This window comes from Bufo bufo, chromosome 3, assembly GCF_905171765.1.
Source record: "Bufo bufo chromosome 3, aBufBuf1.1, whole genome shotgun sequence".
Taxonomy (NCBI): domain Eukaryota; kingdom Metazoa; phylum Chordata; class Amphibia; order Anura; family Bufonidae; genus Bufo; species Bufo bufo.
Genome location: NC_053391.1, coordinates 447,742,642 through 447,764,994, shown reverse-complemented (window position 1 = coordinate 447,764,994; position 22,353 = coordinate 447,742,642).

Below are 22,353 nucleotides of genomic sequence, written 5' to 3'. Positions count from 1 at the left end.
ATAAGATCATCTGGAGAAACATCAGGTTTTAAAAATAAAATTAAATTTCTTTAGGTGTTAGAGCAATCAAATGGAGGGGGAGAAATGTGACATGGGTGAGGATGGGGTTACATTAAGCCGGAGACAATGACTGTAGTCTGTCTGTGCCATGGACGGGGAGAAATATGACATGGAGGGCTGATGGCTGACATGGGGGTCTGATCTGAGGCATTGGGGCTGTGCTTGTGAGCTGGGGTCTGATGGCTGGTCTGACCTGAGGTGGAATGAAAAATATTGTTTCCTATTATCCTCCTTTAAAACCTAGGTGCGTCTTATGGGACGAACCTACATTTTGGCGCACCCCCCCCCCCTTCCCCCAGGTGAGCTGAAGGGGGAGGGGGGGGTCGGGGGCGCCAAAATGTAGGTTCGCTTGTGTTGGTAAAAAACCTTGCACCGGCCCTGGGCGCAGGCAAGGGGGGGGGGGGGGGCACACTTGGGCAGCTCAGCCTCTGTTGATGGTGGACCTTGTCCCAGCCCTGGTCGTGGGGGCTCTGTGGATGGCACTGTTGTGGGGGCTCTGTGGATGGCACTGTTGTGGGGGCTCTGTGGATGGCACTGTCGTGGGGGCTCTGTAGATGGCACTGTCGTGGGGGCTCTGTGGATGGCACTGTTGTGGGGGCTCTGTGGATGGCACTGTCGTGGGGGCTCTGTGGATGGCACTGTTGTGGGGTCTCTGTGGATGGCACTGTCATGGGGGCTCTGTGGATGGCACTGTTGTGGGGGCTCTGTGGATGGCACTGTTGTGGGGGCTCTGTGGATGGCACTGTGGGTGACACATATATAGCACCTTATGCTATATATGTGTCATCCACAGATCCCCCCATAACAGTGTTCCTGTGAGTGAATGACCCCCAATACAGGGTCTGGGGGCCAGCATCTGGTGTTGTAATGGCAGCGGGGCCCGGTGCAGTCACTGTATTCTATTACACCGGGCCCCGCTCACTGTAATACTAATTTTCATATGTGAACAAGAAGAGAAATCCTCTGCGATCCTCTCCCTCTCTGTACTCACAAACTCAGTAGCAGGCAGGCCGGGCGGCAGCGCAACTCACTGACGTCACGCGCCTGCTCCTCCCACTTTATGAATGAAGCAGGCGGAGCAGGCGCGTGACATCAGTGAGTTGCGCTGCCGCCCGGCCTGCCTGCTACTGAGTTTGTGAGTACAGAGAGGGAGAGGATCGCAGAGGATTTCTCTTCTTGTTCACATATGAAAATTAGTATTACAGTGAACGGGGCCCGGTGCGATAGAATACAGTGAGTGCACCGGGCCCCGCTGCCATTACCACATTGTTATTCTGCGGCGGGCCCTCGGCCTCGGACCATGTCCGAAGTGCCCGACCTGTCAGTCCGCCCCTGCCTCCCTAACGGGGAGAGCCTCAGGTGATAAGGCGCTAACGAACCCCATGAATGAGAAAATAACTGCAGCCAGAGACCGCACAGCACTTCCTCTAAGACCACCCCCCCCCCCCCCCCCGGCCCTAACTCTCTACCCTACACTCCTCCATATTAATCCGCTACCCTCCCTGGACACAGTTATTTTTCCCTTTTTTTTAAATCCAATTATTATATATACATTTTCTCCTCCTTCTACCCCTGGAAAAGACTGGCACCCTCAAGATTAACACTAACCAACCCAGTACAGGGCTCCACACACACACTGGCTCACAACCTGCCAGTACTGATAACGGGACAGACCGGCGACAACCCTGTGACTTTTCAAAACCCCTCGACAAGCCCCCCCGACCCGCACCCTGTATCCCTGCCTATCTAACAGCGCGGCGGCCCGTGCCAGACATTAAACAGACTGCTAAGCGGGGACACACTGCCCCCTGCACCCTAACGTGTCATGCCGCGTGGGGAGCTATTGTTGCTCCCTGGCAGACCGCTCCGGTGCGGGGGTGCCCCCCCTCACCTAGGGGGCCGACCCACCGCCGTCCAGCCTCAGAAGCGCTGGGCTGCAGGACGTGGCAGTTACTCACCGTAAAGGGACACCGCTGACAATGAGACACCGCTCCCTGCATACACCGCTCTCCAAACAATAGGAACCCAGGTACCGCTCCAAAACACCGAACGACCTACAAAGTGGGAGGAACGCCGGCCGAACATAAAGGCAGCAGTGCCCCTCCCACAAATACAGGCCAATGAATCGGCCTTTAAATTTTTTCACTATTTATGTGTGGGTGTATGTGTGTATATATATATACACTCACCTAAATAATTATTAGGAACACCATACTAATACGGTGTTGGACCCCCTTTTGCCTTCAGAACTGCCTTAATTCTACGTGGCATTGATTCAACAAGGTGCTGATAGCATTCTTTAGAAATGTTGGCCCATATTGATAGGATAGCATCTTGCAGTTGATGGAGATTTGAGGGATGCACATCCAGGGCACGAAGCTCCCGTTCCACCACATCTCAAAGATGCTCTATTGGGTTGAGATCTGGTGACTGTGGGGGCCATTTTAGTACAGTGAACTCATTGTCATGTTCAAGAAACCAATTTGAAATGATTCGAGCTTTGTGACATGGTGCATTATCCTGCTGGAAGTAGCCATCAGGATACATGTTCTCATTCTGTTTCCACCAAATTCGGACTCTACCATTTGAATGTCTCAACAGAAATCAAGACTCATCAGACCAGGCAACATTTTTCCAGTCTTCAACAGTCCAATTTTGGTGAGCTCGTGCAAAATGTAGCCTCTTTTTCCTATTTGTAGTGGAGATGAGTGGTACCCGGTGGGGTCTTCTGCTGTTGTAGCCCATCCGCCTCAAGGTTGTGCGTGTTGAGGCTTCACAAATGCTTTGCTGCATACCTCGGTTGTAACGAGTGGTTATTTCAGTCATCTAAGATAGATGGTGTAGCAGCACTAGGGGTATACCGTCCTCAATGTGGTGGTGCATGCGGTGTTGAACGACAGTCTGTAGCGTCCCTCCAAGTATGCATCCAAAAATAGTAAAACCGCAGCACTCTCTTGTCTCTTTAATCTCTTTATTCCATCAAATTAATGCAACGTTTCGACCTGGACGGTCTTTTTCAAGCTTGAAAAAGACCGTCCAGGTCGAAACGTCGCATGAATTTGATGGAATAAAGAGATTAAAGAGACAAGAGAGTGCTGCAGTTTTACTATTTTTGGATGGTTATTTCAGTCAACGTTGCTCTTCTATCAGCTTGAATCAGTCGGCCCATTCTCCTCTGACCTCTAGCATCCACAAGGCATTTTTGCCCACAGGACTGCCGCATACTGGATGTTTTTCCCTTTTTTACACCATTCTTTGTAAACCCTAGAAATGGTTGTGCGTGAAAATCCCAGTAACTGAGCAGATTGTGAAATACTCAGACCGGCCCGTCTGGCACCAACAACCATGCCACGCTCAAAATTGCTTAAATCACCTTTCTTTCCCATTCTGACATTCAGTTTGGAGTTCAGGAGATTGTCTTGACCAGGACCACCCCCCTAAATGCATTGAAGCAACTGCCATGTGATTGGTTGACTAGATAATTGCATTAATGAGAAATAGAACAGGTGTTCCTAATAATTCTTTAGGTGAGTGTATGTGTATAAATATAGAGAAAGAGAGAGCGATATGTATATATGTAATTGTATTTTATTTGTGTCCCTTCCTGATCGATTTACATCTTTCGTATGTCTCCCATGTGGTTCCCACTATACTCATCCTCTCAGCTGCACAGGGATGGAGAATGGTAGGCATGGGTACACACATGATCTGTATTCTTCACTTTCTTTTGTTGACACGCATGATGGAGTGCATTGTATGTGTGTGCTCCATTCCAAGCTCCCCTTTGAGTGTCCCCATGGCTGTCTTACACCTGGTGGAAGGCAGGGTGGATCGCATCTTCTGTGCTGTGCTCTCTCTGTGTGCCTGTTCTGCCACCCTCACACATTGACAGGAGAATGAGTTGACAGGCAGCTAAACTCCTTCCTAACAATTTACTGAGGTAGGGGGTCCTTTACAGCTTTTATTGAAAGGATCAGTGTAAAACTGCAACGAGAAATAACAATGCTGACTATGAGGCAAATATATTCTGTACATATCACAGTATACATTATATAGCATAGCAAGAGCATATGTAATATACAAACATATTGAAATACATATGGAGATTAATAACATAAAGGCCGCATGTGGAGAGTACAGAACTTCCAGAAGTCCATTGTGATGTGTGGCCACAGGGAGTCTGTCATAGGTAAAGCTAATAACTCAGGGGTTGCTACAAGGAGGACATTTATTTTCAGTGATTTTATGGAACAAAAATCTTTCCAGGGAAATGTCTGTGAGCTCTACAGGAGTTACATCCTGCGCCTGCGCCTGCGCAATTCAATCCTCCGGGCTGCTCTGAACAGTGCATGGCTGAGGCTGCAGCTGCCTCGAAGACGCAGGCTGGTGTGTGTACGCAGGCGCGATCTAAGGGCACGGCGGGGCGCAGGCGCAGAAGATTGGGCATGAACGATGCCTGGAGGATTGAATTGCGCAGGCGCAGGATCGGGACTGGGGAGAGTTCTAGCCGCCGCCCAGCAAAGTGAATATTGATGAGCTGGGCGGGGCTTCAAACGGCAGTTGGGAAGGCTGGCTGGGCGCATTTTCACATGAAACGCCACCCCTTGGGCAGATTGCTGACAGGAGAAGCAGGTTATAAAACTTTATATTTCGCTCTTTATAAGGTGGACAGGGGGGATACTTATATGCTTTTAAAAGACTGTATAAGACCTGTAATGTGATTTATCTAACTATATATGCTGTTTTGGCCTGTCAGTGTCCCTTTAAAGATCCTCTTGCATTAGAATGCTTTCAAGCCCTCACACCCAGCACCACATGCTACAGGTATGCTTTCCCTGTTTTAGAGAGTGACGGTAGGACAGGAAAAATCCACCCTCTATCTATTTTTCCTTAGAAATCGAGGGTCTGGCAGCTACCATAAACATTAAAATGATGGAAAATTCCATTAAAGGGGCGGGGCTCATTATAAAACCATTACCATTCGGATTTTTTGTAATAAAGTATATTAGGAAACTCTTTTTTACCCTACCTCACACTATATAGTGGAAAGTACTTATATAGTGGCCAACCCCTTTAAGTATGTATTTCACTCTCATCTATCAATTCTCTCTCTGTGTTGCAAACACAAATCTCTTATCTTGCACACATTATGCTGCTCATGGAGGCGTGTAAGGGAAAGTCGTGGAATGTGTAAGGGCTGTATTATACTGGCGGAGGATCGACCAGATAATCGCTAAAAAGCGTTCGTAGGAATGCTCGTTAGTGATGATCTGCCAAGTAAAGGTGACGCCGATTACTCGATGAATGAGCAAAATGCTTGTTCATCTGGTAATCGCATCTTTCATGTGGTCACAAAAAGTCATTGTTTGCCGGCAGCAGATTGTGCCGTCTAAACAGCCTCTGCTGCCGACAAATAAGGATTCTGTATTGGGATGAGCGATGGCATTAGCGATCTCTCTTCCCCATACTGTGGAGGAGATCGCTGCATCAGCAATAAATACAGCAGTCTCCTTCAGTGACGAGCAGGTGATTGTCGGGAAGGAACGCCTCCTTCCCAACAATTGTCTGTTAAATCTAGAAGTGTAATACAGCCCTAAAACCAGGGGATACACATCAGCCACTGAAAAGGTCTGTTCCAGCAAGAACTTAAAAAATATGCCCCCTTAGATATACTACTGTACAGTACACATATAGGTAAGTGACTGGTATGTTTAACACTGTGCATTTAAAATTGACCACCGGGGGGCACCATACACTAAAAGTTAAAACATCCATTTAAGGAATTCGCACACTATTGCAATTCATTATTTCTGTTAAGAAACTTTCTTGACGTTTAAAATGCAGTTGTCTGCATGAGATTTTCAGACGAAAATCTTGTCGTAATTAGTTCACTTGATGTGTGTTCAGTATCAGAATTCCCAATACTTCACAAGGAAAAACTAATTGTTCCGAGATGATAATGACAAGAATATGTAACCCCTAGGTGTCAGATAGGCATTTCACATAGTTCCACATAACGATTTGTTATACATACTAGGATTTATGGCACATTTATAGAATATACCATGCAAGGAAACTGTAAAAGTACCCATATGTACACATTTTACAGCATCTTATGAATGTACAAGCTACGATATTTTATTTCCATATTCATTTGAACCAGTAATACAGAATAAGGCAAATCTAAGGCGTGTCTGTGGATGACCATTTCTATGTAACATTTCCATAACACTACCAGGGTTGGCTCTAAAATATCTGCTGCCTTAGGCTAAAGGCTGTATTACATAGCCCGATGCGGCAGACGATTGTCAGGAGGAAAGCGTTACTTCCCAGCAATAGCCTGCTCACTGGCGGAGGAGACCACTGCTATTGCAGTAGAGCTGGATCGGGGGTATGCACTCTAAAGCCAATAATATGCAATGGCTGGGTCAGGTGTAGGTGATAGTTTATAGTTTAGTTCGTGACGCCAATTGCAGCGTGCGCAGGGTACAGTCACAGGGCCCTTTAAGGTGTTGTAACTCACGTACCAGGTTAGGAATGCCAGAGTGGGGTAATGTCTCTATATGGTAGTAATAATAGTGTCAACGGTGTCTCCTACCTGGGTACGACTGGACTCCTGGATCCTGGCTCACTTGCAATAAAATGAGTGTGGTGCTAGTAGGAATAATAGAGGGATTTTGCAGCAGTAATTGAGATCCAGACCTTTGGTAAAGTTCAAACTTGTCTTTACTAGTTGCATCTTTCATCCATGCAAAATACAGCATTACTCTTTGGTCCCAGCAGGTATTGGCAATCTGTGGCATGGATTTATCTTCTGCTCTATCATGTGCCTGGAGCTTTTGCAGGAAAGGGACGTCTGCTTTGTAGCTCTGTAATGTGGCAGGAATATATATCTGACTTGCTGAGGAGGAATATGTCTTCTCCTGGGGTTCTCTGGATGGTACTCACAGTTATTGTCTCAGGATATGCTTCTTCCTGTAACTGGAGGTGGCTGCTTGCTTCTACCAGCTGAGGCTGCAAGGCTCAGGCTGGGGATGACGATCAGTGTCTCAGCCGAGACAAGATCCTGGCTTTGGATCCCTATATCTAGGAGCTCCTACACGCACAGCCTTCCCCTACCGGGGGTGGCTGGCACACTAACTTAACTTCCTTCTCCACCCATGAGGCAGGAAATAGGCGCAGCCCATTTTGCTCAAAGAAGGGGGGAGCTGAACTGGAATGAACTATTCCAGTTCAGAAACACTAAACTGTACCTAAGTCCTTGCTGAACACATTTCTGCCACCTGCTGGTGAACATAGAGATTACAGCAATATACATTTACAAGGCTTTACAATGCACATTTGTGAGTATATTAGATAAAATCACATTAGGTGACAATATAAATACACTTAACAGGTTGTAGCAGGGTAAAAGCGTTTAGTAACCCAACTCTGCGGTGTTACACTATTACATGTAGCGATCTCCTCCTCAGCATAGGGAGGAGCAATCACTATGCCATCGCTCGTCCCCATGCTGTATAGTGGTTTGCCGGTGGCAGATAGCGATTAGACACCACGATCTGCCACCTGCAAACTATAATAATAATAATGTGAAAAGATTTAGACTGCCGGTTGAACGAGCTCGTTCATTGGCCAATCGGCGGCAGTATTACACTGTAAGATGATCATACGAACGCTCATTAGCGATCATCTGGTGAAAAGTCTGTAACTACTTTGTAATGCTGCCCCAATTCCACCCAAAAATTATTATTCTATTACTCAATAATAAAGTACATTTCATGACAGATATCGATGTTCACAGTGCGTTTAAAATTACTTATTACGTGTAGTTGTTGGGTCAGTACGATTGCAATCATACTATTTATATTTGTTTTATAACTTAAAAAATTAAAAGCCTTTTCTAAAAAATATTGCTTTGCATCGCCTTATTCTGACAACTGTAACTTTACTTTTCTACAGATGGACCTATATGAGGACTTGCTATGACATCACTTGTAATAAATAATGTGATATTTTAATATTTCACGCATTTTCAGACATGGCTATGCATTACCCCAGAATAGGGTACTTGCAAATTATTTAATTTTTTATAATGTTCTGATGTATTGTATAATTTGGTATACCTCTGTATGGATCAGTCAGGGTTAACAATTCTGACTTGTTGTAAGAAGATAGTTGATGGATTTAGGTCCGTGGTTCAGTTCACTCTGGTGTCAGCTGAAGAAGCGGGAGGAGCTACATGCGCTCACTCCTTGGAGCTTTGCATCAAAAAAGCTCTGTACCTTTGCTTCACAGTACTCCAGAATGATAGAGGTAAAGAATTAGAAGGTCCAGAATCTGCGTGGCCGAGCACTGGAGTCAGTAAGGCATTTGCTATTTATAGCCAATAAAGATTATACTGGATTGAGAAGGGATATTGATAATGCACCCTTCCACACTTTGACACAGTCCTGGTCAGCCCTTTCTTAATTCTCTACCCTTCAAGTGGGAATTACCGACACGTTTGCAAGAAGCTTATTGCCAGACTTGCACTATGAATTGTTTGGAACTGTGTTGGATATCATTGGATGTACTACAACTCCCATTCTCATAAGAGAGACTTACAGGTGAAACTTGAAAAATTAGAATATCGTGCAAAAGTCCATTTATTTCAGTAATGCAAATTAACCACCTCAGCTCCCCTAGCTTAAACACCCTTAATGACCAGCCCACTTTTTACACTTCTACACTACTTTCACCGTTTATTGCTCGGTCATGCAACTTACCACCCAAATGAATTTTACCTCCTTTTCTTCTCACTAATAGAGCTTTCATTTGGTGGTATTTCATTGCAGCTGACACTTTTACTTTTTTTGTTATTAATCGAAATTTAACAAAATTTTTGCAAAAAAATGTCATTTTTCACATTCAGTTGTAAAATTTTTCATAAAAAACGACATCCATATATAAATTTTTCTCTAAATTTATTGTTCTACATGTCTTTGATAAAAAAAAAAATGTTTGGGTAAAAAAAAAAAATGGTTTGGGTAAAAGTTCTAGCGTTTACAAACTATGGTACAAAAATGTGAATTTCTGCTTTTTGAAGCAGCTCTGACTTTCTGAGCACCTGTCATGTTTCCTGAGGTTCTACAATGGCCAGACAGTACAAACACCCCACAAATGACCCCATTTCGGAAAGTAGACACCCTACGGTATTCGCTGATGGGCATAGTGAGTTCATAGAACTTTTTATTTTTTGTCACAAGTTAGCGGAAAATGATGATTTTTATTTATTTATTTTTTCCTTACAAAGTCTCATATTCCACTAACTTGTGACAAAAAAATAAAGACTTCCATGAACTCACTATGCCCATCACAAAATACCTTGGGGTGTCTTCTTTCTAAAATGGGGTCACTTGTGGGGTAGTTATACTGCCCTGGCATTCTAGGGGCCCTAATGTGTGGTAAGTAGTTTGAAATCAAAATGTGTAAAAAATGACCTGTGAAATCCTAAAGGTGCTCTTTGGAATGTGGGCCCCTTTGCCCACCTAGGCTGCAAAAAAGTGTCACACATCTGGAATCGCCGTACTCAGGAGAAGTTGGGGAATGTGTTTTGGGGTGTCATTTTACATATACCCATGCTGGGTGAGATAAATACCCCGGCAAAAGACAACTTTTCACATTTTTTTATACAAAGTTGGCATTTGACCGAGATATTTCTCTCACCCAGCATGGGTATATGTAAAATGACACCCTAAAACACATTGTCCAACTTCTCCTGAGTACGGCGATACCACATGTGTGACACTTTTTTGCAGCCTAAGTGGGCAAAGGGGCCCACATTCCAAAGAGCACCTTTAGGATTTCACAGGTCATTTTTTACACATTTTGATTTCAAACTACTTACCACACATTAGGGCCCCTAGAATGCCAGGGCAGTATAACTACCCCACAAGTGACCCCATTTTGGAAAGAAGACACCCCAAGGTATTTCGTGATGGGCATAGTGAGTTCATGGAAGTTTTTATTTTTTTGTCACAAGTTAGTGGAATATGAGACTTTGTAAGAAAAAAAAAAAAATCATCATTTTCCGCTAACTTGTGACAAAAAATAAAAAATTCTAGGAACTCGCCATGCCCCTCACGGAATACCTTGGGGTGTCTTCTTTCCAAAATGGGGTCACTTGTGGGGTAGTTATACTGCCCTGGCAATTTAGGGGCCCTAATGTGTGGGAAGTATTTTGAAATCAAAATGTGTAAAAAATGACCTGTGAAATCCTAAAGGTGCTCTTTGGAATGTGGGCCCCTTTGCCCACCTAGGCTGCAAAAAAGTGTCACACATGTGGTATCACTGTACTCAGGAGAAGTTGGGCAATGTGTTTTGGGGTGTCATTCTACATATACCCATGCTGGGTGAGATAAATATCTCGGCAAAAGACAACTTTTCAAATTTATTTATACAAAGTTGGCATTTGACCGAGATATTTCTCTCACCCAGCATTGGTATATGTAAAATGACACCCCAAAACACATTGCCCAACTTCTCCTGAGTACGGCGATACCACATGTGTGACACTTTTTTGCAGCCTAGGTGGGCAAAGGGGCCCACATTCCAAAGAGCACCTTTAGGATTTCACTGGTCATTTTTTACACATTTTGATTTCAAACTACTTACCACACATTAGGGCCCCTAGAATGCCAGGGCAGTACAACTACCCCACAAGTGACCCCATTTTGGAAAGAAGACACCCCAAGGTATTTCGTGATGGGCATAGTGAGTTCATGGAAGTTTTTATTTTTTGTCACAAGTTAGTGGAATATGAGACTTTGTAAGAAAAAAATAAAAAATAAAAAATCATCATTTTCCGCTAACTTGTGACAAAAAATAAAAAATTCTAGGAACTCGCCATGCCCCTCACGGAATACCTTGGGGTGTCTTCTTTCCAAAATGGGGTCACTTGTGGGGTAGTTATACTGCCCTGGCAATTTAGGGGCTCTAATGTGTGGGAAGTATTTTGAAATCAAAATGTGTAGAAAATGACCTGTGAAATCCTAAAGGTGCTCTTTGGAATGTGGGCCCCTTTGCCCACCTAGGCTGCAAAAAAGTGTCACACATCTGGTATCGCCGTACTCAGGAGAAGTTGGGCAATGTGTTTTGGGGTGTCATTTTACATATACCCATGCTGGGTGAGATAAATATCTCGGCAAAAGACAACTTTTCCCATTTTTTTTATACAAAGTTGGCATTTGACCAAGATATTTATCTCACCCAGCATTGGTATTTGTAAAATGACACCCCAAAACACATTGCCCAACTTCTCCTGAGTACGGCGATACCACATGTGTGACACTTTTTTGCAGCCTAGGTGGGCAAAGGGGCCCACATTCCAAAGAGCACCTTTAGGATTTCACTGGTCATTTTTTACACATTTTGATTTCAAACTACTTACCACACATTAGGGCCCCTAGAATGCCAGGGCAGTACAACTACCCCACAAGTGACCCCATTTTGGAAAGAAGACACCCCAAGGTATTTCGTGATGGGCATAGTGAGTTCATGGAAGTTTTTATTTTTTGTCACAAGTTAGTGGAATATGAGACTTTGTAAGAAAAAAATAAAAAATAAAAAATCATCATTTTCCGCTAACTTGTGACAAAAAATAAAAAATTCTAGGAACTCGCCATGCCCCTCACGGAATACCTTGGGGTGTCTTCTTTCCAAAATGGGGTCACTTGTGGGGTAGTTATACTGCCCTGGCAATTTAGGGGCTCTAATGTGTGGGAAGTATTTTGAAATCAAAATGTGTAGAAAATGACCTGTGAAATCCTAAAGGTGCTCTTTGGAATGTGGGCCCCTTTGCCCACCTAGGCTGCAAAAAAGTGTCACACATCTGGTATCGCCGTACTCAGGAGAAGTTGGGCAATGTGTTTTGGGGTGTCATTTTACATATACCCATGCTGGGTGAGATAAATATCTCGGCAAAAGACAACTTTTCCCATTTTTTTTATACAAAGTTGGCATTTGACCAAGATATTTATCTCACCCAGCATTGGTATTTGTAAAATGACACCCCAAAACACATTGCCCAACTTCTCCTGAGTACGGCGATACCACATGTGTGACACTTTTTTGCAGCCTAGATGCGCAAAGGGGCCCAAATTCCTTTTATGAGGGCATTTTTAGACATTTGGATCCCAGACTTCTTCTCACGCTTTAGGGCCCCTAAAATTCAAGGGCAGTATAAATACCCCACATGTGACCCCATTTTGGAAAGAAGACACCTCAAGGTATTCAATGAGGGGCATGGCGAGTTCATAGAATTTTTTTTTTTTTTGGCACAAGTTAGCGGAAATAGATTTTTTATTTTTTTTTCTCACAAAGTCTCCCTTTCCGCTAACTTGGGACAAAAATTTCAATCTTTCATGGACTCAATACGCCCCTCACAGAATACCTTGGGGTGTCTTCTTTCCGAAATGGGGTCACATGTGGGGTATTTATACTGCCCTGGCATTTTAGGGGCCCTAAAGCGTGAGAAGAAGTCTGGAATATAAATGTCAAAAATTTTTTACTCATTTGGATTCCGTGAGGGGTATGGTGAGTTCATGTGAGATTTTATTTTTTGACACAAGTTAGTGGAATATAAGACTTTGTAAGAAAAAAAAAAAAAAAACTATTTCCGCTAACTTGGGCCAAAAAATGTCTGAATGGAGCCTTACAGGGGGGTGATCAATGACAGGGGGGTGATCAGGGAGTCTATATGGGGTGATCACCCCCCTGTCATTGATCACCCCCCTGTAAGGCTCCATTCAGACGTCCGTATGTGTTTTGCGGATCCGCGGTGTCCGTGTTTTGCGGATCCACGGATACGCAAAACACATACGGACGTCTGAATGGAGCCTTACAGGGGGGTGATCAATGACAGGGGGGTGATCAGGGAGTCTATATGGGGTGATCACCCCCCTGTCATTGATCACCCCCCTGTAAGACTCCATTCAGACGTCCGTATGTGTTTTGCGGATCCGATCCATGTATCCGTGGATCTGTAAAAAACATACGGACGTCTGAATGGAGCCTTACAGGGGGGTGATCAATGACAGGGGGGTGATCAATGACAGGGGGGTGATCAGGGAGTCTATATGGGGTGATCACCCCCCTGTCATTGATCACCCCCCTGTAAGGCTCCATTCAGATGTCCGTATGTGTTTTGCGGATCCAATCCATGTATCCGTGGATCCGTAAAAAACATACGGACGTCTGAATGGAGCCTTACAGGGGGGTGATCAATGACAGGGGGGTGATCAATGACATGGGGGTGATCAGGGAGTCTATATGGGGTGATCACACCCCTGTCATTGATCACCCCCCTGTAAGGCTCCATTCAGATGTCCGTATGTGTTTTGCGGAATCGATCCATGTATCCGTGGATCCGTAAAAAAACATACGGACTTCTGAATGGAGCCTTACAGGGGGGTGATCAATGACAGGGGGGTTATCAGGGAGTCTATATGGGGTGATCACCCCCCTGTCATTGATCACCCCCCTGTAAGGCTCCATTCAGACATCCGTATGTGTTTTGCAGATCCGATCCATATATCCGTGGATCCGTAAAAAACATACGGACGTCTGAATGGAACCTTACAAGGGGGTGATCAATGACAGGGGGGTGATCAGTGACAGGGGAATGATCAGGGAGTCTATATGGGGTGATCAGGGGTTAATAAGGGGTTAATAAGTTACAGGGGGGGGTGTAGTGTAGTGGTGTTTGATGCTACTTATTACTGAGCTGCCTGTGTCCTCTGGTGGTCGATCCAAGCAAAAGGGACCACCAGAGGACCAGGTAGCAGGTATATTAGACGCTGTTATCAAAACAGCGTCTAATATACCTGTTAGGGGTTAAAAAAATTGCATCTTCAGCCTGCCAGCGAACGATCGCCGCTGGCAGGCTGGAGATCCACTCGCTTACCTTCCGATCCTGTGAACGCGCTCCTGTGTGCGCGCATTCACAGGAAATCTCGCGTCTCGCGAGATGACGCATATATGCGTGACTGTGCCTGGAGCCTGCGTTAGGCGGTCCGGAGGCGGTTAAAAGGAATTGCATTAATGCAACTTAAAATTAGAATTTTGTGAAAAGGTTCAATATTCTAGGCTCAGTGTCACACTCTAGTCAGCTAATTAGTCCATATCCCCTGAGCAAAGGGTACCTGAAATTGTGACCTTGGGGTTTCATAAGCTGTAAGCCATAATCATCCAAATTATAACTAATAAAGGCTTAAAAAATATCTTGCTTTGCATGTAATGAGTCTATCTCATATGTTAGTTTCACCTTTTAAGTTGCATTACTGAAATAAAAGAATTTTGCATGATATTCTTATTTTTCGAGTTTCACCTGTATGTATTTTTTCTTTAAATTTCTATTTTCTGCAACTAATCTGGTTACTGACTCTTGCACTATTTGCCAGCCACAGCACCTACATCTGCTTCCTTGCACTCATACAACACTCATAACACCAAGGGCACCAACTACCATCAGGCAGGAGCCCCAACATCAGGGTGTGCCCCAAGGGAAGAAACAAGCGCCCTCCAGTCAATGTCCGGCCGTAGGGATCATCGGTATGAGCATTGCCACTGCGAATAACTGTTGCAGCCAGAGCCACTACCACTGCCATCCCCCATTCCTCCTGGGCCGCGACATTAATACCAATTATGTTTATTTTTATATGAGAAATCAGAAAAGAAGTGGTGGGGTTTAAAGAGTTTGTGCCGCTAATATAAGAAGATATTGCTGTTATATCACTTTCCCCAAATACCACCATTTATCAAAACTGCTTTATTCTTAAGTTATAACCCTACCACTGCATGCTGAGGCAAATCTGTTTGGATATTCAGTTGCTGTAGGTTATGTCCTGCATTGTAGCCTTGTAGTGTAGGACGCACAAGTGTCATTGATGTCAAGAACAAGGGGCATGGTTAGTGTCACATGTCCTACTGATGCCAGGACACACATCACTGCCCTAAGGCATGATTGGACAGCAGCCACATGACAAACCAGGAAGTAGGATTCAAGCCTGGGGGATAAGAGAAAACTGCAAATGAGGTAAATTAAAAAAAAAAAAAAAAACAACTTCAGATTGAAAAGTGTTTTATGGCACAACCCCTTTAACTTTTAATGTTTTTTTTAATATGTTTATAATACTTTATTCAGCTGATTTTTACTGGTTTTATTAGTCCTTTTTGGGGGACTGAACTTATGATCAATTGATCGCATTTACTATTCACAGCAATTCAGAATTTTACCAGCATTCTATTATACCCTGCCAGAGAATTCCCCCGGCTTCTAAAGTAGCCAATCAGTACCCTGTGAATACTTTGTGGGGGTGCCAACTGGAGAACAGAAGGGGTCTATGTAACCACGCCATGGTTGGAGCCAGCTCCGATCATGACCGCTGCTGGCAGGTGTCAGTTGTATAGTACAGCTGGCACCTGCCATGTATGAAGCCAGCCCAGCTCATTAGCCTGTTCCATAGATTATTTAGTGACCAATGACATACATATGTGATCATTGGCTGCCAAAGGGTTAAAGTAAATGGTGTAATTCATACTTTAGTTCAGTGCAGCATACATCATTCTTGTCCCATCTGAGTTCAGCCTTGCTTTTTCACATGACGGCTGTAGGGATCTGCCCCAGCAGTAGCCTTTTAGTGGTGAAAGAAGAGCAACAGTTGTCTTTTATTCTTGACAAATCAATAAGGCACTAAACGGCAGTGACCAGCTTGCTCCAGCCGGCGTTAAAGAAACAATAAAGTCCAGTATCTATAGAATCACACAGGTATGGTTTTGCACAGTACTATAACCCCACGGGGTGTATGTGGACCTCGCTTTGTCCTCAGTCTTTCAGGCACTGCAACTCCAGCTCAGACTCTGATCCCAAACAGCCCCCCACAGAGCTCCACAGTCAGACAGGTAATCACCCCCACCTGACACTGCTGGCTGTTTTTTGTAGGCCAGTCAAGACCCGGCCTGGAATGTGGGGAGTAGTCACCGACTCAGCACTATGACTACTGCCAGTAAGAGCCGTCCCGGATCAGTTATTCACAGCTATACTAAATAAACAAAATGTCAACCACCTACTGCCGCTGACACACCTGAACTACTGGCTGACACACCTGAACCTCGGTGACACGTATCTACCATCAACGATGGTCCCTTGTGCCTTACTACACTGTATATAAATAAAATTATTCAATTATGATGAAATGATACACAAAATAATGCAAAATTCAAGTGTGAATAGTGCACACATAATACACAGGATCCATAGAAACAGAAATTATTAGTTGCGTTTGTCAAATTATGTAGCCTCCATCACAGATTCCATCACATTTGCATGTAAAGCTATTTTTCCTATGAAATCAATGAACTTCACAACGGAACACAATGGACTCCTTTATAAGTCAATAGACAAGTAGATGAATCTGACAGAGTGTTGTAACTTCTGTTTGACAAAATGCAAATGTGAACACAGCCTAAAAATTTTATACTACTGCAGTCAATGTCCTATGTGAGATTCCTAAATGGGATAACAGTAGTGAACAAGACAGGTAAGTTGCCAATGTTTTATGTGTTGTACCAATCTGGAATTGCTTGTTCATCAAATATTGTCAAGTGTACAGTAATAGCTGGTAACCCTCTTTTATATTAAATTCTTCCTATAAAGCAAAGGCAGAATACCTTGAACAACACAGTTTGAAGGTGTAGCAGTCACAATTATCGTTAAAGCATATAAAGTATACCTCCAGTGTAGCAAAATCGAAAAATCCAGCACTAAATGGATGTTTCTATAAAACGTCTGCTTAAATCCACATTAAAACCCAACATTTTCCCTGGTCAGAATATGGGGAACCATCTTGGATTTTAATATGGATTGAGTAATGAAGGAGTTTTATCGGTAACTCAGTTCAGTGCTGGATTTTTCCGCGTTGCTGTTTAACCTGATCTTTGGCTGTCATGCATGAGAGAGTTCCAAGTGTCCTGACGGTGAGCTGGATTCAGTTTGTTTACCTCGAGTGCTGCTGCCAACATCTTTCCTTCACTGGAGCTGTGAAGAAGTGGCTTTGGTCGCTAATACATGATAGCTGTGTCCACCACTGTCATAGTTAAACCTGTGACAGGAGACAACAATGGAAGAAACATTGGAGGCACCCTTTAAGATACAAATAAAGTCAAACAAACAAAATATTAGATTTTTGTACTGGGCAACCACCCAACCTTGGTGGCTTCTAGTTTCCAAAAATGTCTGTGATTGGGGATGAGCGAACCCGTGAAAGTTCGGGTTCGCCAGATTTGGCCGAACTTCAGGTCAAAGTTCGGGTTCGGGACTTGACCTCATTAAAGTCAATGGGGACCCGAACTTCACTTTAATATTTTCCGTTATAACATGGTTATAACGGAAAATAATAGCATTCTTAAGACAGAATGCTAAATAAAATTGCCATTGCGCGATCCAGTGAATGAGGTGAGTTTTTGACATTATTTTTAACCCCTCAATGGCCATTTTATTTAGCATTCTGTCTTAAGAATGCTATTATTTTCCGTTATAACCATGTTATAATGGAAAATAAAAAAATCCAAATACCGAACCCAAACTTCGGTGAAAAAGTCCGGGTTCGGGTCTGGGTACCCGAACTCGCAAGGTTCGGTACGAACCCGAACTTTGCAGTTCGGGTTCACTCAACCCTATATGTGATGTTTTAACGCCATAGATTGTTTGAGCAAGCTAGCATCTTTGAGCGAGTAAATAATACTTCATCATGTACCGTAGATCGCCATCTTCTTCTACGTCATTACTGGACTGTGCTTTGTCTACTGTAATAAAGAACTATCTAATCAGGCAGTCAATGTTTCTGTTGGTCTTGTGTGTACTTACGAGTGAGTAAAGTCTTATATTGATCTATTTGTGCACAGCACAGAGGTCTAGTAAAATTATTAAAAACGTTCTTGTTACGAAATGCTTGTAGGAACCTCTATAAATAAATGAGCTCAGTAAATCAGGGGATGTATTGAACATTTCAATCCACAAGCACAGAGATAAAAAGCACATTGTATTGATTTGAAATAGTTCTTCCAGTGGAAATGTATTCAAGACTAATGCTCAACACTGAGCCATATAATTTAATTACAACCACAATAGCTTCCAAATTGAATTCAAGCAATTTTCAGTGTCTGCCATGGTCCACTGTTTAAAAACAACAAATCTGTCAGCTGAAGGAAGGAAGAGAGACTGGAGGGTGCCTATAATGTGAGTCACGCAACATATTTTCCTTTTTGATTAGCTAATGGTAAAGGATAAAAGGACATCTTAGAAAGCTAAACATTTGGAGCAAACTAGCCCACCTACTGTCCCCGAGTATGACCAAGGGGACCAATTAATATTTGTTGGAAATGATCCCATTGGATACTAGAATTGGCATATTTAGCGGCAGTATAACCTGTAAATGTTGCTGTAAAGTAACCTGGTTGTGAAAAGAAGACACCAAACAAGAGTTCTATAAATATATAAAAATATCCAAATTGAAGCAGCTATTTATGTTGGCATGCTTGTGGCTTATAGAATTTTAAATATCTTCAGTATTCGTCAATCATTAATGCCAAAAGTAAAAATTTTATTATTACATAATATGCAACATTATATGCAACTCTTCATCTTACTTACCCTTCCACTACCTTTTGGATGATCTAGTATACCTTTTTGAGTCTTGAACATACATCAGTCATGATACATTGATCAGTGTAACTGTTGTTTTAATTTACTTTTAATATAGTTTAGGGGCAGGGATGTTAAACATTTTTGTAAAATAATTCATTAGGGAAACATGTTTCTTTGTCCTAGAAAACAGCGTGTAAGAGTCTTCTTAGGAGAGTCTGTCTTCAGTCTTCAGCATTTTAGTGAGCGCTGAAGACACCCGTGTGTAACAAACGGAGGCTTCCAGCTTGTCTCTTATCACAACCCTAGTCCCTATGTACATGTGTCCTATCACTGCCGATCTCCCTGCCTACCTGACTTGTTACACACAGGAGTCTACAGCTCTCCGTAAAATGCTAAAGACTGAAGGCAGACTCTTCTTAGCAATGCTTACACCCCTTATTCTAATACAAAGAAACATCTTTTCCTAATAAAGTATGTTACCCAAATGTTTAACATCCTTGTTTGTACACTATGTTAAAAATGAACTGAAAACAAAGTTACACTTCAAGTGAAAGGTGCTTAAAGAGGTTTTCCGAGGTTTGTTTACTGATGACCTGTCCTCTGGATAGGTCATCAGTATCTGATCGGTGGGGGTCCGAGACCCGGGACCGCTGCCAATCAGCTGTCTGAGAAAGCAGCTGCACTCCTGTGAGCGCCGGGCCTTCTCTCTGCTTTCACTTCTATTGGGCTGAGCACGATACGAAACACAGCCGCTATACAGAGTATGACGCTGTGCTTAGTAAGCTGTGAGGAGTTCCACTGCCTTCTCAATACAGCTGATCGGCGGGGGTCCCAGGTGTCGGACCCTCACTGATCAGATACTGAACATATATCCAGAGGATAGGTCATCAATAAAAAATATATATTGGAAAACCCTTTTAATGCTCTCTCCTTGAAATTATTGTTGTCCTCAGAGCTTCATTACCCTTTATTAGTGTTTTTTTTTGTTTTGTTTTTTTTTGCTGTTTTTCACTATTGCCATTCTGTATGTTTTATTGACTTTTACTTAGTACTGTACTTTACTAAATCTAGCATCTATATTATGCCTCATTCACACATCAGTGATTTGGTCAGTGATTTCCATTAGTGATTGTGAGCCAAGACCAGGAGTGGGGCTACACAGACATGAGGTATAAGGGTAGGATCTGCACCTGTTCTGTGTTTAAAATCGCACCTGGTTTTGCTCAGAATCACTGATGGAAATCACCGACCAAAACACTGACGTGTGAATTAGGCTACATGCACACGACCGTGCCGTTTTTTGCGGTCCGCAAACCGCGGATCCGCAAAAAACGGAAGCCGCCCGTGTGCCTTCCGCAATTTGCGGAACGGAACGGGCGGCTATTGATATAACTGCCTATTCTTGTCCGTTTTGCGGACAAGAATAGGACATGTTATATTTTTTTTGCGGGGCCACGGAACGGAGCAACGGATGCGGACAGCACACGGAGTGCTGTCCGCATCTTTTGCGGCCCCATTGAAGTGAATGGGTCCGCATCCGAGCCACCAAAACGGCGGCTCGGATGTGGACCTAAACAACGGCCGTGTGCATGAGGCCTGAGGCTTTAGGCTGAGATGTCTTTTGGCCAACAGCAATATCTATGTTATGAGAAACATTAAAAAGAATTCTCGAGATATTTTTAAAAGGTGATCATTTTGTATTTGTATGCTTTTAATCAAAGAGTTACTATTAATTACCTTCAAAAACATTGCACTGTTTTTTAGGTTTTTTTTTTTAGATCTGATGACTTGTCCTGGACCTCAAGTATTGTGGCTATATAATCAATTTTATTACATTGTTACTGAATAACATAATTTTATCTCCATGAACTATTCTATTCACAAGGAAAAGGAAAATGGTTCCAAAAGTCAATAGTACATCATCCTCAAGTGTGCAGTTTAGAATATAACCATCATGCTTGAGCAAAGGAAAATCAAAAGTGGAAAATGTATTTTCCATCACAGAATGAATCATGTAACTCTTGTAATAAAAGAACCGAGTGGAGCTCATAGAACAGCACAATGCAGATTTTTCAAATGAGTCACGGATAACTGAGACTTTAACCCCTTAGTCCATCTTGGTTTATTCTGTTTTCCTAATGGATATTATTATGCATATTTTCTTTAAAGACATACATTGATTTGTTTTACATAGGCAGTAAACAAGGTCCTGGGAGAGGACTGAAACGTTGGCCACTTTCTTACGTATTGCAGGATGGATAAATAAAAGCAGAACCTTGGACCCCACAGTTCAGGGGGGATATGTTGGGTTAGGGTGGGGGTACTTAAATACAGAAAAAGGGTCAGGATGTTTGGTTTTACAGTTCAATTTTGGTGACAATGGCATAATATCTTCTGAAAAAGAAACTTTGGTGGATGACATATACATTGACATATACACTATGTGCAGTTTTATTATGTACATCCTGATCCAAATAAAATTTTATTACACAAAAAAATAAGAAAAAGCATAAGTGTTCAATAAGATAAATTTAATTATTTGACGTTGTTCAGGAATACATATAAATTACAGTGTAATTTATATAATTTTCATTGCTGTGGAAATATAGAAAAAAACGATTTTTGCCGTGACTTTTTACGTCGTTCCCGTTTCAGACTAAATAACCCAATAATTTAATTCTTCCAGTTATTACAATTGCGTGGATAACTAATATGTGTATATTTCATTTTTATTTTCCAGAATTTGTGCAAAATAAAATGTATTTGCCACTAAATAATGGTGCAGGCGCGGGTGCCCATAGAGAGGGCTCTGAGTGCCGCCTCTGGCACCCGTGCCATAGGTACGCCATTACTGATCTATAGCATGTTTCTTAACTTTATTTCATATTTATAATGTATTAGCCTACTCCTGTACGCTAATACATTATGTTCTGTGTCAGTATGACACAGGCTGATGTTAGGGCAACACTAGCGTGCCCTAATGGCAAGCTTACAGTGCAGATAGCCTTGAGGTTCTTCATAGGTCCCCAGGGATGACTTCCCCCAGCTATGATAGGGTCACAACCCGGTAACCCGATTGCAGTGAGATTCCCCTTTGATCATGCAGCAGTATGGATTGTTTGTGATGTTGCAGACTGGGGATTTGCATCTGGCAACGTCACAAAACGGCAGACGGATGTTAAGAGGTTAAGTATTAAATAAATATGCAATAGTTATAGGCTAAGTAAGCATGCATTACCATATGCAGACTTGCATGTCCAAATAGTATATTTTCATCAGACACCTATGACATGCAATATTTTATGTAAAGAAATACGCGCATATAACCCATATAGTTCCTACTAGGAATTCTTTGTTGCAAATCATGGATTTAATTTAGCCAGTAGAATGTGACATTGAACTGTACTCACCTGCAGCTGCTCATCCATCCATACTTACTGTGAGATTTCAAGAGCATCCAGGAGAACGCAATCTGCAATAAGAGGTGCGTTTACAGTGCTAATATACTTGATTCTATCTTCTAGTAATTTACACATAAAAGCCTTCGGCATAATGACTTTTACGTTACTTGTGAATATTGCATAAAATGAAAACTGTGCATTGAAATAGTT